Source organism: Crocodylus porosus, unplaced genomic scaffold, assembly GCF_001723895.1.
Source record: "Crocodylus porosus isolate Cpor-Errol unplaced genomic scaffold, CroPor_comp1, whole genome shotgun sequence".
Classification (NCBI taxonomy): Eukaryota; Metazoa; Chordata; order Crocodylia; family Crocodylidae; genus Crocodylus; species Crocodylus porosus.
Window position 1 is genome coordinate 11,434,977 of NW_017728927.1, and position 18,747 is coordinate 11,453,723.

Here is an 18,747-nt window from a genome sequence, read left to right on the forward strand (position 1 = left end):
AACTGGCCTGAGCTTGCTGTTGAATAAGGGAGCACCAAGGCCAAGAAGAAGGGCATCTCCCCCAGCAAGTAAGTAAAACCACCTGGGCTGAAGACCACCTCCTGGTATCTCCCCTGACTTGGTGTAGCTAAAGGGTGAAGGTCTATGCCTTGCACGGCAGGCCGGCTGACCCCTGTGAGAGTCTACAAATGCCTCCCAATGCAAGGATCTTGGCTACACAATTTATAATCATGGGGGATTGCTCTCAGGGTAGCTTTCTCCTTCAGCCTTTTGGCTAGGGGCAAGCAAGACAAGGGGGCAGCTGAACTGCAAGGCCTCCTCCGGGCTCGGGGCTTGCACGTAGGATGCTTGCCATGGATTTGGGAGTGTCTGAAACACCAGGCCGAAAAGGTTGGAGACTTGCCAGTGGTAGCGCCACACAGGTTTGAATAATTGAGTTCTGCTCAGTCAACAGAATTTGGAACTGATTTGGACCAAGACACAAAATAATAATAAAAAAATGGATAAGGAAGCAGCAAAGACAACCTGAAACCACCTGTGCTGCAAACAGGTCCAGGCTTCCTGAGGGTCCCCTGGGCTGGCCAGCGTCTGGGGCTAGAGCATCCCCACTGTGGCGGGCATTGTTTCATGGGGGGAGACAAGCACCAGTAAATTTCCGGCCTCTTTAATTCTCCTCTCCATGCAACCGAACAACCCATGCCTTAGTTTTTTCCCTCACCAAACAAACCTTCGCTCCCAGTTTAGTCCTTGATTAGGGACTGAGCTGCTTTCTCTCTCTATTTTGCACTCTCCTCCCAGCTGTTTTGGTTGGCTGGAGAAGTTAGTGCAATAAGGACATGTGCTATAACTTCTGGAAAACACGGTAGATTCATAATGATTATGCATCACTTTAAAGGCATACCGTAAACTTAAAATATCCTATGTTGTAAATGCTTTGATTTACCTACATTACTAATATCGCTTTATAGCATTACAAAGGAAAGGATTTTTAAAAATCCAATTTACTTGTCCCTCAGCACAGGCAGTGAAAAATCAGTGAAATCGGTTTCACTTTTCTTTACAGTCATTTTCACTTCCAGGTTCTTGGGTACTAAAATGTGTGCTTTTCACCCAGGGCAGGGAAATGCATTTTTTAAACTCAGAAACAACCCTCTGGCTGGATTTTCCAAAGAGTGATGGAAACATTTGTACTGGATGTTTCTGTAAATACAAGTTTTTTATTAAAAGAAAAGGCCTGTGGACTTTAACAGGAAAGCATCATCAGAGAGACAAAAATAAAGTGAGAGCTGAATTAACAGGCTGAATCTAGTATAATCTATCTTGGTGAAAGGCTACCATTATATGGAAGAATCCTGAGTAAAATGAAGTTTCTGATGTTTGAAGAAATGCTCAGGTTAAACTTCCCTTTGTCTACATAAAAAAAACCCCTTGTTTTTAGCCAAAGTTCATATGAACAAATTGAAAATAATGAGGAGCCCCACAACTGTCGCACACCATGGGCACAGATACACGTGCAATTAGTGAGATGCAATAAACTCTGACACACTTGCACCTGAGTCAACTGCCCGGGGCACAGCATCTTCTTTTGCGCTGTGCCCTGGGGGCGGGGGGGCGGGGGGAGCCAGGGCATCAGAGGGGCTGGCTAGGGCATAAGGGTGCTAACATGCAGAGCTGGGTGGTAGGCAGCTCCCACACTTTAGCACCCTTGTGCCACAGCCAGCCCCAGTCACTGTCTACCCGAGCATTTGGTGAAGTTAGTTAATCTACTACGCCCTGATACTGCTGCTTGTGTAGACAGTGACGCTTTACTGTGGAGCAAATTAGTCAGCTCTGCAGCAAAGCGAATGTGTAGATGCACCCAGTAAATGTAATCCCAAGAGCAGGTCTAATCACTATGCATTTAGGGCTGGAGAGACAAAGGGAATGTTATTGGGGCTTTTGAAAGACTTTCTCCTTAGTATAGATCAGACCAAAGTAATTTGGTTTCTCCTACACCTAGCAGACCCATAAGATGCTTTTGCACATCCAGGGCTTCCAAGTGTTTAAAAAACCACCCAAAATTTTAGGGCTATTTACTGCTGGAGCAATGCAACATCCTACACCCAATGTCGTGGCATTTCTGTGTTTGCATGTAGAACCATACTCTTCTCATGGCGCTGATCAATCCCAAACCTCAGGGTATATTCAGGCATCATGGGTAGAGCCCTCTGGATTCTGGTGAAAATTAGGTGGGAGAGAGAGGGGACACATGGAGCTCTTTGCATCTGGTCACCCTCAGGGTATCTACGGATGAAAGAATCAGCCAGTGGCAACCACCAGTACCTTCCAGCCCAGCACCCCTCCCCAGCTCAGCTCTGTCCAAGAAATAAAGGCGGGGAGTAGAGGAAAAAGGGACGCCCCTGCATGAGGAAGAGTTGGGGGTACTGGAAGTCCTGGGAATGAGGACAGGAAGGCAGCGCCCAGGGAACCGGTGGGGGAAGAGGAATGCCGAGAACAATGACTCGGCCTACAGAAGCCACGAAACATAAGAGCTCTGTTGTTTGCAGTCAAGTTAAAAAAACAGCTCATGCTCCATAAACAGAAAAAAATACAAGGGAAAAAAATGTTCAGGACAGATCAATACCCAGGGATTTCTGTCTTAAGTATCCTCTCAAGGGACAGACAGCAAACGGGCTGCTTAACAGCAGCGAAGCGAGTGAGTTACAATACGGCTTAGCGGAACAGTGCTCAGTATTTCCAGGGAGAGCTCAAGTAGACCTGCTAAGCTAGGAGGTCATCGGGTGTCACCATCTCTCTAGCTACACTTCCGCTTGAACCTGAGGTCCAGAGCTCTCTGTCCTCAGTGCAACAAAGTACGTCAGCATGCACTTAACCCACAGCCACCTCGATGTGAACAGGACGAGGGTTCAGCAGGTAACTGGAGAGTAAAACCTGGTCAAGAAGAGAGGATCCACTCAATGGCAACCCCCCAGAACTTACCTGCCTCACACACAGACATTGGCCGGATGACACAGGGTCTCGTCCCCTGCCCCGGAGCCCAAGTGGACCAGCAGCCCGGGAGCGGCACTCGCCTCCTACTCAGCGGGTGCATCTACATGTGCATTAATGTGCCTTTGTTAGTGTGCATTGTTTAGTACCTCTAAGCTGAGGTACTAATTAAATGTGCAGTAGCGCTGGCGCACGGTCTTTTTGTGATGCTTAATGCACCGTAGACTAATTCTGCTGTGCATTAGCACAACTTTTGCCATGATGTGCTAATGCGCAGTAGGATTAGTCTACTGCACATTGAGCATCTTATGTAGGCATGCCAGTGTCTCTTTAGCAGATGCATCTACAGCTGGATTTACAGAGCTCTGCAAACCCATTCTTGTAGGGTCCTGGACTACAAGAAAAGCAGAGAGGGAATACACAGGGCACAGTGAGCAGCACGAAAGCTCATGCTCTGCACACGTCGTGTGTAGTTAGTCTATGAAGTGCATTCGCCCCTGCCTTCTGCAGACTCTGCTGCCTTGCTAACCTCCGTCGGCGACACTTCATGCACCATGCATGAGGAGCATCTTGCATCTCTGAGCTCGTTCTGCAAATGCCCACAGACTTCCTCTGGCGGTGAGGAGCCTTGCCCAGGCTGCCGAGCTCGGTGAGGGCGGCTGGGAAAGGAACAAGGCTGCCTGGGGTGGGGAGCTGTGGCTGCAGATGCCTGCTGGAAGGCATCGGGGAGGACTGGGCAGGTGGGGACGGCAGAGATCTGCTACCAGGAGGCTGGTGCGCTGGCATCTGGGGGACACTGAGACGGTCTGGGGGGTTTCCTAAGTGGTCCTAAGGCCTAGGGCAAGTGCAGGGGGTTAGGGGAGGCTCTCTGGGGCTTTCCTGAGCAGGGACAATCCAGGGCTGGAGCAGAGCCCAATGCCCCAGGCATGCCCCTGGCTGCAGCCGCAGAGCTTTGCCAACAGCGCTCCAGCAGGGGGCGCCACCACACTGGAGGCCGCCGCCTGCTGTGGCTTTGGCTGCTTGCAGGCAGGCGCCACAGTGTCCCCTGGTGGCCAAAGGCACAACTGCAGCCGAGCTGAACATGCGAGGCCAGGGCTGCCCTAGCTGACCCTAGGCCGGCAGCAAATGGGCCACCACTGGGCGCATCCATTGCACCAGCCCCAGCAGCTTCCCCTGGGGCCCAAGCCTGCCCAGGAAAGTGGATAGAGGAAGGCTAGAGATGGCAGCAAATAGCTGAAGCTCCCCACAAGGCTGCTGTAACTCCTGCAATGCTAACCCCAGTCGCAGCTACCCCACCAGAGCAACCCAGGGTCCCAGCCCACCTGCTTCCGACCTCTGGTGCAGCCCGGCTGGTTTCAGGCATGGATGCCACCCACCTGCAGGACTGCCCAGCTACCCCCAAGCTTTTCCATCCCCTTCATTTTATAGGGTTTGGCTGGAGTAGGGCAGTGTATCCAGCATACAGGAGCTGCCTCTTCCAGCTGTAGGTTACTGCTGGCCTGGTAGCACTGGTGCAGGTGCCCCCCTGCCCAGCTGACCCAGCTCCCAAATGGATACGGGCGTTCGCTTGCTGGGGCCTGTTCAGGTCTCGGCCTCTCCAGCAAGGCTGATGAGCAAGGGGATGATTAGTGGCCAAGCCTGCCACTGCTCTGTGGGGTGAGATGACGTGTCCACTGCGAGATGCACTGCACGAGCCTCAGACAAGTGGCAACCGCTGGCCACGACCAGCCTCCACTGGCCCAGAAGAGATCACACACGCTCCGTCCCTCCTTGTCGCATCATTTCCACACAGCCGCTCTTGTCGTGATTCTTCCTGGAGCAGGGGTTTGCTTTAAATGCAAAGCCAGTAGCACGTACAGTCGGGACAGGTGGATTTTTTTCTTCCAGGAGGTGTTTGCTAGTGAGCTGTGGATTAGTAAATATTCGCCGGTGCCACTGTTGGTGCTTAGAGAAATAGGGATGCTGTCTAGCATTGTGCTAGCTCCCTGGGATCCAATTTAAGACCTTGTTGTTAAGTGTCTGTCATGATTATTTTATATTTCATTTCTTGCTGGAGCGGGCAACGTAATGAATTGGGGTGATATTATCTCAGGCCTCCTCTTTGCTTCTTCTGCGGCTTTCGGCTGATATTTGGGCTTAGTAAAATGTGCCGCTGAAATAAAGGCTCATAAAATATTGTTAAGATTGCTAGGCAACCGAGAAGCATGTCAGGAACTGAAAGGCGCCTAAGTGAGTGCATCAAGCCCGAGCCAGAGTGTCAGGCATGGAAGAGAAGTGGCTCTTGTTCCTCGGTCGTAGCAACACGAAGGTCTCGATTTGCTTTTGGAAGGGAGCTGAGATACAGCAGCCTGACGCAAAAAATGCGCCCGCACATGTGGTAGCTGGTGGGATCGCCCCGAATCCCAGACAGCTGAGCTGGCTGGAAAATGCAACTGCCTAGGACTTTTCAATGAGAGGCAACAAGCCGTGAGGTTTTTTTGCTGCTACCCTTATTTCAACTGTTTACATAGTCCAGGGGTAAGGATCGTCTCCCTGACTCTCCCGCCGAAGAATGAGTGGTATGTCGGAAAGTAGCACGCCTCCCCGTACGCTGCGCTCCCTCCCCCCGGCCCCTTTGTGAAGCGTGACAGCTACGTTAAATAAAACAGGCTCGGGAAGGGAGGGAAAGGAGATAAACCCCACGTGATTTATTTGCCGAGTTGAAACACTAGTAATTGGCTATTTACAAACACATATCCGAGTCGAAAAAGGAAATGGAGCAAGGCCTGAATGAACAACAGCAAGAAGAAGCGTGTAGGGGGTCAGCGCTAGCAGCAAGTGTTTATGGCTGATGGTTACAACCATAAACTAGGTTTCCCTTTCAACCCCAGCACCCAGGGCAAGACTAGGAGATGATAGCCCTTTGTGTCTTCAGCAGCCCCACCTGCTAGTTACATTGCGGATGGCAAAAGGAAACCCTTCCCATCTTCAGTCCACACCTCAGACAAGCCTGGGACTTCGCTTCGACTCCAGGTGCAGCCTCCGTCCAGACGGCTTAACTGACTTTTCCGCCCCTTCTGGAAAATCCCTGGTTTTGGCGACTGGCATCGTGATGATCTTTAGCTGCACAGCTCTGCTACCAGGCAACTGCACATGAATGGTGAAACTGTGGGACATGGGAGACTTCCCATCAAGATGTAGCCTTTGGTCTTGTTATGTTCCCTAGCCGCAAGTCACTCAAAAATGGCCCGTGTTAGCTACTGGTAAAAAGGCCTTCTCCATTGTGCCTTCCAGCTGGATGCGCAGTGGTTGCCTCACAAAGTGCGTCTGGCCTGAACGTACCTGCCCAGCGCGCGAGACAATCTGATTGTGCAGTTTGTTTCGCAGCATTTCACTTAGCAGGCAGTTTATTAAAATAGCTAATGACCAGGCTGGAGAAAGCATCAGACCTCAGCCCAGCCTGTTTCGTGCCTCTGTAGGGACTGAGGGACTGCTCTCACCGAATGATTTTCAGAGACTGTAAATCAGGTCCAGTCTCTGGTGCTTCTAGACTCTCAAAATCAATTATATAAACCCTTGTATGGCTTGATTATCCCCCTCTCTTCCCATCCTAACCGAGGCCCCGAGCTATCAAACCTTGATTCAGATTAGTAAAGCATACCCATGCAAGGTGTTCCTATTGAGACGCATAGGATTACTAGGAACTACTCATGAGAGCAAGGACCTGTAGGGTTGCATACAAGGCCGAGCAGATGTGGCCAATCTGTAAGCATCCGGCGCCATCAGACAGGTATAACACCTGCTGAAGGGAACGAAGTGAGGAGGGAACATTTACCAACTGCTGTTAGTGTCGATGCTAGAACCAGGCTTGCTGGAAAGTCTTAATCCTGGAAGCGGCCCCTTCTTGTCATCGTTAACCTTAATAATAAGGGGAGGGCCGCTGGACTTTTGATAAGGAAGAAACCTGAGCTCGCCAAAGCATGGTAGTGCTCTTCTTCATGCTGAAGTCTCTGAGAACAGATACTCCAGCTACATAGCAATATAATGCCCCTTATCTTTCATGTGTCTCTCTAGCTTGGTTAAGCTCACGAAAGGGAACAGCTTGCGATTTATTTATCCATTAGCATCTGCAAAGTGGGTGTTCTATTTATTGTGTCCCTTGGTAGCCTTAGGAGCATGCTAAGTGTTTCAATCTCAAACAATCTTGCTAAAGCGCCTGACACAATGCGGGTGACACACAAGTAATAAATAAGAGTTCCTGGGATGCCATCCCATCTGATCTGCTTCAAATGCGCGCTCCAATAACACTGGGACTTGCGCCTCCTTCACCAGAATGCTAATGCACTAGAAGGCTGCATTCATTTAGTTGCAAAAGGTAAATTATGGCCTGGATTTCAGGCAGGGCGCAGCCACTGGGCAATGTGCTCCTGGCACAAAGTCACCCCACTGCCTGAGGACCATCCAGCGGCTTAGACCTACTACGCTGGTCTGAGGCTCCAGAACTGAGCTGAACCCGGGCTGTCACTGCTTAGTAAATCTGCAACCCTAGAGCACACGTGAAACACATTGGCCCCCCAGCCTAGCCACTTCGGTTAGTTTAATAAGAAGACCCAAGGGCAGAACTGCAAGGGATATGAGACCTGAACCGTACGAAATAGTCATCAGAGAGTATGAGCAGTGGTGCCAGTGTTAACACCGAGATAGCAAATTCAATTCTTGGCTTCTATTTTAGCATCCTGATATCTTCCCACATGCACGTACACACAAAATTCCCCATCATGCTGCAATTTTTCATGCTTGTTCTCTGCCCAAAGGTGAATTTGTGTGTGTGTGAGAGAGAGAGAGAACTTTGACGAAAATCCATTCAGCTGTTTCTGAGTTTTCAGAGCATGAAAATAGCATCTGGTTTAAAAAAAAAAAGAAGTTTTTCCTTGTTGATCAGAGTCAGAATGGATCTTGGCTTGCAGCATCTCATCTGACATATGCTCAGCCCCACATGGGGAATGCAGGTGAGACCTATATGGATTAACGGGGGAAGAGCAGAGGGTGCACAGGAACAGAATAAGGAATGATACGATTTCTGCACGGAAACACAGGTAGCGCTTGTACGTAGCACAGAGCAGCACCAAGCATCAAAGAGCTGAGTCTGGCGATCCCCGCCCAGAGCTAGAAAAGAGGAGAGGGTGCTGCAAAGCACTTCCAGCCCTGGCACTTTCCTACCATTTAAGTCAAGAATCATTCCTGGCTGCAGCACCAATGTGGAGCAAAGGAGAAGGATGCTGAGGAGAGGCGGAAGAGATGATGGGTCAGCGCGTGGGGAGGCACCCCCTCTATGCCAGGCTCCCTACAGCATACCTGGGGATATGCTGGAGTTTTTATTGTTATACTCTATCTGTCCATCCCTCCCTCCTTCCCACAGTTGACTAATAAAAACTTCAGCATATTATCTATCTAATGATAATATCACTGCAGCATTAGACCTCTACATCACTGATTATCCCGGCCTACGACTTAAAGCCACGTTAGCCCCGAGCATTTTAAAGTCCAACCAAAACGGAACTAGGGAGGCGAAGCAGCCATGAGTGGGTAAGCTGTGAGCTGACCATTTCATCCGTGACATTCGGATGCTCTGGGGAGCAGCACTGGAACCGCTGCCAGGCGTTAGTCTGCTAAATTCACTCCGTCTTTCACCTTCTTCTTGCACTACTTTAGTATTTGATCATTTGCTGCTGTGCTGAGCAGTGTACCATAGATGGCAGTGCAGTATGAAAATTGCACAGCCCCTTGCTTTACAGCAACAGCTGTGCCATGAGATAGCACTTGCTAGTCCAGGTGTAATGGAGAAATCTAACCTGAGATCGGTACTTTAGCCAGATCTGCCCGAAACTTGCATTCCAATTTTTACCTTGTCTTTTAACAATAACTTAAGTGTAACCACCAGACCTTACAGCAACCATGTACTCTCAACTCTGCGGAAACCTCTAAGGAGTCTCTCACCATCGACGAACTGCTTATATTAAGAAAAGAAATGGGAGCTCTACGTCTCCTTGCAACTATTTAAGTATCACAAGGAGATCAAGTGGTTGGTTGCTCTGGATTGCTCTCATAGTCAGGGTGACCATGCATTCTGGTTTAGCTGGGACAGTCCCACATTTTGTAGGCCAGTCCTGACTGGCTGGTGAGAATTAAAACGAGTATCCTGGAAATGCAGGGGTGCAGGGCACAGTTCAGCAGGGTGGCAGTGGTGCAGAGAGGCATGGTGCGCCAGGCAGGGAGGCAGATAGGCCCTGCCCTGCCCCTGCCTCTACCTGCAGGAGTGCTGCTGATGTGCCCCAGGTTTCCCACCCTTTTCATAGTATGCGCATGCATATTAAACATTTTAATTGATACGGGGGCGTTCTGTGGATGTTCATGATGCTGATAGTCCCCCACATCTATCTACAAGGATTTCAAAGTATTTACAAACTTAAACATTCGCAGCAAAATTCAACTGTTTGTTTTGTTCTGGGCTGGTACAGCTCCTAGGCATCATAGATATATAAATATTAATAAATAATGAAGAAGTTGGAGCCAAGATTGATGCACAGCTTTCTCTGAAGTAAAGCCATTCATCTATTTTACACTAATAGCATGACTACCAAAAAGCTCAGGACAAGGGAAAAATATCATAGCTGACTGCAATGAAATGCTTCTGAATAGCCCACTAAGTTTTATTTGTATCTTTAGATGCCTAAATACCTTTCAAAATCTGGCTGTGGAGCTCCTGTTTAAGACCAAAAAAAAAAAAAGGAAAAGAAATCAGGACAGAAAACAGCAAGAAGGTTGAGAAAGGTAAATTCTCTTTGTCGTTAGCAAGAGAAAGGAAGGTGCCCCGAAGTTCTGTAATGACCTAGGAGGAAGAGGCTGCATACAGTAAGGGCCATTAAAATTCACTATTAATTGAACTGCAAGGTGTCCTTGCTGTCACACCCCTCACAGACACCATTTGCAGAATCCAAGGAGAGCGCATTTTCCTTTTAGCTTCACCTTCAACAAACTGTCCGATTAACAGCTCCCTCTCCGCCTGCTGTGTACCGAAGCTGGATAGATGAACCAGTGTAGTCATCTCTGACAAGGAGACATGCAGCACCTCTCCGTTACAGGATTTTAATGTGATCTTACACATCAAGAGGATTCGAATGACAAGAATGAATGGCAGTAGCCAACCTCATGCCTTGATGTTCTGATGAATTGATGCCCTGCCACATCCATCACTCTATTCTGCTGTCAAGAGAACTCCCAATTCTGGAAGATGAGTGTGTTTTTCCTCTCCCGTGCCAAAAAAAAATAAATAAAAAAAAGCTGAACATCTGTCCTTAAGCCTGACTGCTGGATAAATGTAACTTTGAAATAAGACACAACCCAAGATGTGGAACTCATGGGACAGCTCCTAATGTACCAGAAATAAGGCAGGATAACAACCAGCTCCATCTGAAAGCATCTGCTTAGAGTAAGTGTTACCCTGCAAGCAAGCACAGGCAAAGTCGAGCGTGCAGAAAATTTGCAACGTGCCCAGGGGGTGAGACGAGGCAAGGTACTGAAAGAAGACTCGCAGCTTTTAAGGGACGGAGGGCCTTGTATCAGTTCCTGCATCCCTGGCTACACTGGCATGATGGAGTCATGAATTGTGCCAGTGGATAAGAACAAACTGTTACAAGAACCGCATACGTCTTTGTCTAAGGAGCTAGGGAAATACTGGAACTGGGATGTGTATCATGTCTGGGTTGGCACTTGGGTGTGTGCTCAAAAGGGGACAATGGGACCAGTCAGACAGACTGGCTTAAGACTCTGTGAATCTCCTGACTCACATTTTGAAGTGAAATACTCCGACTCTTACTGCATCTTTTGAGAATCCGAGAGTGCCATTTCCTCTGGGCTCATGAGCGCAGCCGTAGAAAAGGGAAAGTCCAGGGCAAAATCTTGGTAGCTCATGGAGCCATGAGAAAACCTGTTCAGCTTGACTTGCACAGGGCAGAAGAGGAACTTTCCATGCATGAGCCGAAGGCAGAAAGCAATGAGCAGGGCAGAAAGTACAGGAGAGCCCGCTGCGGTGTTGGTAGAGGTGCTGCCAAGATCCACCTGCCTTGGGCGGGCTTGTAACTAAAATCCTGCCTGACCTAAACCTTCCTTCACTCAGGCCCTTTGTGAGAAGAGTCTCATCCTGTGTCCTCTGAAGCAAAAGGTGTGACTTGTGTAATTCAGTGGATCTGGCATGCGGGGGTACAAGGGGCTGGGGACTTACCTGGTGCTCAGGGTTGGAGAGCTGGCCTACATCCAGTGTTGCTCATGCTCGTGTGCAGACCCCACTTCAACTTTCACAAGCATCCTGGGCACTTGACTGGGTACCCTGCAAAAACTAAATTGCCTGGCAAGAAGAATGCTGTTGTGTGCTAAACAGAAGGCTTAGTAGTGTTATTTCTGGAGCACTGCATTTCAACGTTCAACTGCATTAGCCTCCTGCCCTCCACACTAGTTTGAAAATTCAGGGGTTAATGTCTCTTAGGAAGAGGGCCCAGTCAGCACTTTCCCAAAACATCTCATTTTCCAGGAAGTAGCACCTTTGTTCGCACTAATTATGAGACACTGATCCCATTATTATGGAGCAAAATTACTGAGCTGTGGAAGGAACACAACACACATCCGTGGAGCAGTACGCTTCAAATGAGGTGGAAATAATGTCTTCTGTGTACATGAGGCCTAGATTTGCTAATTCAACACTTCTGAGGTCACTAAACTGTGTTAGGAAAAGAGACACTTCACTAGCAGGAATAAAGTTTTGGTCGGAAATTACCCTACCTAATGAAGGGCAGTCAGGAAGCAGGAGATAAGCTTGAGAAATAGTCTTTTCTCCTCTCATGGAGATAACACAGCCAGAAGCGAGCTTTAAAGGGCAACTTGAGCGTGGAGATAGAGGAAACTTAGCAAGCAGAGAAAGTAAGTTGCAGGGTGGGGAGGAGAAAGTGGGGATGGAGAAAAGCGAGATGGAAGCAGTAAAAGGACGGAGGATATCAGAGCAAAGGCAGAGGCTGGTACAGTGCTGGGAAGAGCCTTCGAAGTAAAGAGCCTGGATCTGCTGACGAGGGCGAAGACAAGCCAGTGAAGTGATTTGAAAAGGGAAATAACTTAGACATAATAGCACAAAACAAAGCCCCATAACAAGCAGTATGAATTGAATTGGGAAGTCCTCTTCACCAAGGGCCAGAGACCAGGGAGGGAAAAGAAAGAGCTGGCTGGAGAGAAATCCATTACGATTTAAGAACTATATGCGAGGATGAGGGAGGAAAACTCCCTCTCCCAGAAACCAGAGGGACATAGCTTCCCAGAGCATCAGCCCTCTGCATGATTACCTGTAGCCCAGGTACACCCAGGGGTGTGCCCTGTCCGCAAGTGGAAGGGATGGGGGGGTCAGGCAAGGGTGCTGTGAGAGGGGCCTGCCACCGGGGAGCAGTTCCCTCTTTTCTCTATAGAGCCAGGCCCGGCCAAAGCACTTAACCATATACACATTTATTGCTGTACGAAAATAAATATGAATAAGAGACATTAAATAGTTACAGTAGAATTGGTATGCGAGACCGTATTTGCGAACCTGCAGTCAACACATTGTACCGCTTCAAGGGACTGCAGAACATAGAACAGGTGACTGGGAACTCAGCACAGGTGATCTACAGTGCAGGCAATAATTAACCCCCCTGCACAGATGAATATTAACACCCTGGAACAGGTCAGTCAAGGCATCAACACAGTGAACACATACAAGCATCAACTCAGATAAGCCCAGGTAAGTTGAGGTAGCAATGCAACAGACGGGCACAGGCAACAATACAGGTAAGTTCTGATAATGGGCAGTAAATACATATAGGTCATGAAAAAAGGTAAACCAATATAAAGGCCCTTAAGGAGTACCCATAACTATATTAACATCAACAATATGAAGCAAACATCAATCACAAAATATGAGGTGCACTCAGCACCCCATGGGGTATTCCATGGAGACCCTCCCCTTTAGGTCCCCGGGTTGTGGACACACTTCCCCACCCCACACGATGGAGGAGGGTGCAGGTTGAAGAGCCTGCTCTCCCAAACCCACCTCCACAATGGGACCTGCTTCCCCAGCAACTCACACTCCTGCTCTGAAGCAGACAAGGCTTGTCCCCTGGTAGTCAGTCCTGCAAGGACCTCTGTCCCATGGTGCCTCTGGCTTCTCTCAATGGCCTGGTGCCTGCTCTGGGCCCGCCTGGCCTCCTGCCAGGGCTTCCCCAATGGCCCTGTGCCCTGCACTGGGCAGCCAGGGAGCTCCTACAGGAGCCAGCCCCTTACTGGCTCCGATTCCCCAGCCTCACACCGGGAGTCTTGCCCCTTCCTGGGCCCTGCTCTGGGCACCAGGGCTCTTTTAGTTTAATTCGGAGCCCCACTGCGGGCCTCCAGCTACCCGGCCAAGAGCCGGGGCTAACTTGAGCAGCCTCGAGCTGCTCCCGAGGTTGACTCTCCGTGCACCGACCTGCGCAGCGTGTGGGGCCTGTACAGCCTCGAGCTTTTCCCAGGACTGGCTCGACATGCGCCAATCCATACATCGTCAAGGCTCAGGCGGGGTCCCAATGACAGCCCTCTCCCAAGCTCCTCGCTCCCCACCATCCCTCGCTACATCTGCCCAGCATGCCAAGCATGCTGGGCTTTTATTTACACCGGAGGCCCCGCCCCAAAGTCCACTGGACCTGCAAAGCACAGTCTCCAATCAGGTCCAGGCTCTGAGCAGGGGTGGGGCAAAACCCTCCCAGCTGTTACCTGATTGTTGGAAATGTTCCACTGATCAGAAGTGTCCTTGTCCAAGCCTGCCTTGCCTGGCAAAAGTGGGGAGCCGGCCACATAATTTTGGTTTCCCACAGCACCCTGGGGCCTAAGGAAGGAACAGATAGCAACAGGGCCTAGAATAGTGGGAGAAACGAGAGAAACTACTTCTTGTTGGAACATGGTTATTCCTAGTCCCCACCTGCACGGGTGGCATACTGAAACAGGCCTGAGCAATCAGGCAGGTCTCCTACTTCGTAATGCGGTGGCTCTGGGGAATTCTCCTTAGAATTATAGTGTGGGGTTTTCACCTGCAGCCCTCATGACCACCGCAGAAGTACATAATTTCTTTAATATGTTTGCTAGCATGTTATTAATTAACCAGGGCAGATTCAATTACTGGATAATTACTCAGACTGTACATTAATACATCCAGCTTGCAAGATCAGCTTGTTCGTGATACCGCTAAGGCACGAGGAGAATCCCAGGACAGTGCTACCATATGAGTACATAGCATACATAAAGTCCTGCTCAGTACATCCAACCTTCTCCTATCCCCACCAGCTAAGTTGTACTACCGTCCTTCTCAGTCGTGTGCATCAGAAGTGACAACTCATCTTGGCACGACTCCCCCACGCCCTAGTGTCTGCAGCACTGAGCACCCTGTGGCTTCCTCATGGCACTAAAACGGAGGCAATTATTTCGAGCAGAAGGCCGCTTACTGTGTTTTGGCAAGCCATTGGGGGTTGCATGACAGGCAGTCAGGGGCAGATAAATATTAATTTTCTAAATTTTTTAGGGTCTCTGCAAGCCTCGTAGAACGGCCTGGCAGGCCGCACTCGGCCCGCGGGCCGTATTTTGCCCACCCCTGCTCTCGAAGGTAATCCTATGGTGTTCCAGCGTGGGTGCAGCTCCTGCTGTGCTAGCCACAGTGGGAGCAGGAGGCCAATCAGCCAGAAAGGTAACCCATGCCTACTCTGCCTGGCACTCTGTTGCCTTCCAATGGTGGCAGAGCCCACTTCAGCCGTGGCTGACCTGGGACTTTTAGCTCAGGTCATTTCATATGTGAAGACCTACTGTCAATGCCCCACATTACATGAGCACATGGGGACAGGCGAATACGGAGGGAATTTCAGAATATCTGCAGTGTAGACACGTCAGTGGGATGTCACAGATGCAGAAAAATCTGAATACTGGCAGCTGCCATGGAGTGAGCTTGGTCCTGGGTGAACAGTGTGGCTAGCTGTACTCATCAATTGATGATCCTATTTTGCAGTCTTCTGCAGCAAAGCATTAAGGAAGATAATCATGCAGTGCGGTTTACTTAGGCAAGTTTCTTATCCATTGGTTTCCTTTTACTGGCTGCTGTCTTGGTACAGATCCAGGAAAACCAGTTGATCGTGTGAAGAGTTGTATTACAGGGAAACAAAAAACAGTGTCATTGGTTGTAATCCTTGAATCCTTTCACAATAATCACCGGCTCGCAATGCTTGTCATTTTATCACATATGGTGGCACGGAAATTTCAGCGGGGCTTGTTCACAGACCCAGTGCGTTTCACCCTGTTCCAGACTAAGACATCGCTTGCTTCGACTGACATCACTTGGCCCCCGATTACAAAGACTTCAGCAGGGTGTTTCAGTATCAATAAACATCATGTTTTCATGTGAAGAGCTGTTTCAGCTACATTCTTTATCCATCTTTTGCTGGCTTTGGGTAAAACTTTTTATTGATCACATAATAGCAGCTCTCCTTCCCTGCAGGCCCCGACTTCACAAAGTGTTTTGATATCTGGAGTCTGAAAGGTTCAATATAAACCAATTCCCCCAGCTTTCTATTATCATGAACCCAGGTCTCCTGGCTTCTTTACTTTCCGATCAGAAACAGAGTGTGGTCTAGGGATAAGAGCAGGAGGCCGCGAGGCTGTTTCATATGTTGATCCCCAATGTGATTGAAGTCAATATTATACCCATGCACATGTACAGCTACTACTCAACAAAGGTGGAAATCAAGCAACGGCACAAGGAGTCGAGAGGGGATTATTGAAAATTGAATGGGCCAAAAATCCTATTGAAATGGTCCTGGACTATCTAGCACGTAGCTTATCTGAAGCGTGCAAGTGACTTTGGTATTAATTACTGTTGCTGCTTATAATATGTACTGTGGTAGCAGCTAGCAGTACCAACCACAGGCCAGCACCCCCGTAACGCTAGGCACTGTACAGACACAGAAAGAAGTGGCTTCCTTCTGTGTCTGGCAGTACCATCTTGATGCACCTGACAGTGCTTTGATGACCAGCGGCCTCCTCTGAGAGCACATACTAAGGACCACACTTATGGATAAGTCTTATAATAGAACAAAGATGATACCCACAGGCGTCATGGCCCACAGCCCATGGAAATGTAACGTTACTCTAAAGACCTACGAAACACAGTCAATACCAGACCCTTGCCAACTGCTTATCCACAGTCACCTCTGTGTGGCTGAGCGCGCTCAAACCAGAAACACCCTTTGCACTGACCATTCAGGATCCCAGGGGGAAAGTGTTAGTAGAGGTTGGTTATGGAGCATCCTTAGTCCTTGTACAGGGAAAAGAAAATTCTGATCGAGACCTCCTGTGACTCAGAGCTGTGCTGTGTGTTAGTGCTGGTGTTATCTGGCCCTGGCTGGATAAGAAAAGACAAGCCCTGTTCTGAACTATTATAAAACATTTGTGACTGCATTTATCACCACAGGCTAAAAGAAACCTCTCGGGTTCCTTGCTTTCAGATAATAACGTACACCAATGTTAAAGGGACACTGCCATGTTAAAACCAAAAGGCTGTTTCACAACCTGGGCTGGGCTGATGCAAGCAGAGCTAGGAACCTGTAGTGGTTCCCAAGCTGCTTGAAGGCAGAAGCAGCAGCAGAAGCTGTTCTTGAAAGAGCTCCAATAAGGAGACCCTGGAGCCAGCTGGGCAGGTGGGAGATACATCACTTCAGCATTTTCCCAGGAGCTTCCACAGAGCCCCGGCTGTAAAATAAACCTGCCTTTCACTAACCAAGCCTCTACACGTTAGGGGGAGCAGTGGAGTGAAGCAAGCAGAAGAATTAGATAATCTGTGTAAAGAGGTTTTGTGGGACATGGGTGAGAGACAGCATTATTTGCCCCTAAACATGGCATAAAATAGATTACCCCCACTCCACTCAAGCACAACTTAATTCTGAAGTTTCAGGGAAGAAATTCAAATATTGCACTGTTAATTATTTGGGAGTTTCACCACCAGGGAGCCCATGGCACTCCTGCTGGGAGTCAGGAATTACATGGGACAGAGGGTGCCGCTCAGAGCGTGTTCTCTTTTCCATCATGGCAGAGCCGGCCTTAAGACTGGGTGATGTGGGTGACTACCCAGGGCACCCTGGTCGGGGGGGGCACCATCCACACGCACGCACACACACGAGAGCAGTCCACACTCGCAGCAGTGCTCTCCCTCAGCCCCCTGGGCCAGTCCCCACCCCAGGCAGGAAGAGCAGCGCCCAGCCCAGCCCAGCCCGTCCCCTGACTCCGGTCACTTCTTAGGAGAAGCTGGGCTGGGTAATGAGGGTGGCAATAGCAGTGCCTACCCATCTGCCCAGCGCACCCTGCCACCAGACTGTGCCCCATTCCCCTGCCTGCCTGCAGCAGCACTGCCAACATTTGGAAGGGGTGGTGGGGGGCACCAAAATACAAGTCTGCTCAGGGCGCCATTTTCCCTAAGGCAGCTCTACATCTTGGTTCTTGAAGCCAAAGAAGGGACTATTTGCATCCCTCGTGACCTATCAACTTCTCGCTGGTCCTACATACTCACTGCTCCCTTGCTCCGCATGGACAAAAGGAGCCTTGTTAAGAGGCCCTGATCTGTGGAGGAATGGTGTTGCAGAGTCACCTGCGCTCCTCACCCACGCAGGAATGTGCCAAATGGCCCAGAAGAGAGCGTTTGGTCTTTGTTTCTTTCGGCATTAACAGAAACCACGTCCTCCATTCTGAGAGCTGCCCTTTCACTGATGCTGCTGGGTTAGAGGAGCCGAAGCCAGTGCTGCAATCTCATTGCATGCTATAGTGCGCTGCGTGAAAATACAAGATAGGCTTGAGACAGGACCAGCTTTTTTTTGCTCTTTTTTTGGTAGTTTTTCGAGCTGCCTCTTTTCTTTGTGCTAGGGATAATCCCTTGCAAATTGGAAAGTGGAGTCTGTTCCTCACCCATCCTTTCCTTCTCCCCCCACTCACACAGCATTATTTGTTGGCTTGTGATAATGAGAACGCCACTGCTATTGATTTTTATTTTTTTTAAAGCATTTGGTTTTTGAAACAATATAGATGTTACAGGGGCTTTGGAGCAAGATAAGAAGAAAAGATAATTGCATTCTAGCCTCTGCATTCCTTTCATTAAGCCATACAACAAACACCAGAAATGGCCCCAGCTCCTGAAAGGTGTTGAGTGTCTTTTCAAGATGTGTTGAGTCTCTCTTCAAGACCATGGTCATCTTCCACTGAAGTCAAGAGTTAGGATGACTCAACATCTTGCCGGATTGCTTGGTCCCACCCACCCATTTGATATCACACATTTATTTGGCCTGACTGGGCAGTGCTTCTTGCTATGGCTACAGGACCGTGATACTGAACAGTTCAGCGGGATGAACGCTGAAGTCCTTCCTCTTCTCATGCCCTGTCTGAGATGGGTGATGACAGGTATTTAGCAGAATTACAGAGTCGTCAGGGCTGCAATGTGAGTGCTTTTGCTATGGCTGTTACGGCAGCTGGAAAATAGGTAAAGCCCTAAAACATTTGCCGAGTTTTCATTTTATTAAGATGAGAATGATTTCTCTTCTTTGGTGCAATTTAAGATGGAGCTGAAGGTTCCCGCAGCTTAGAAAATGACAGGGTTAGGATTCAGCCTTTGCAATGACCCCATTAACGAGAAATGCTTTTACACTCAAA

The 18,747-nt window shown here is 49.1% G+C and overlaps 1 long non-coding RNA gene across 1 annotated transcript; it reads right to left on the bottom strand.

Annotated features, from left to right (window-relative positions):
• Positions 1-659: 659 nt before the first annotated feature.
• On the bottom strand, positions 660-14,581 carry LOC109314707. Its single transcript, XR_002102343.1, has 3 exons — positions 14,481-14,581; positions 13,387-13,391; positions 660-670 (listed from the first exon to the last, which is right to left on the bottom strand). It is a non-coding gene; the product is annotated as an uncharacterized LOC109314707 (long non-coding RNA).
• Positions 14,582-18,747: the final 4,166 nt, after the last annotated feature.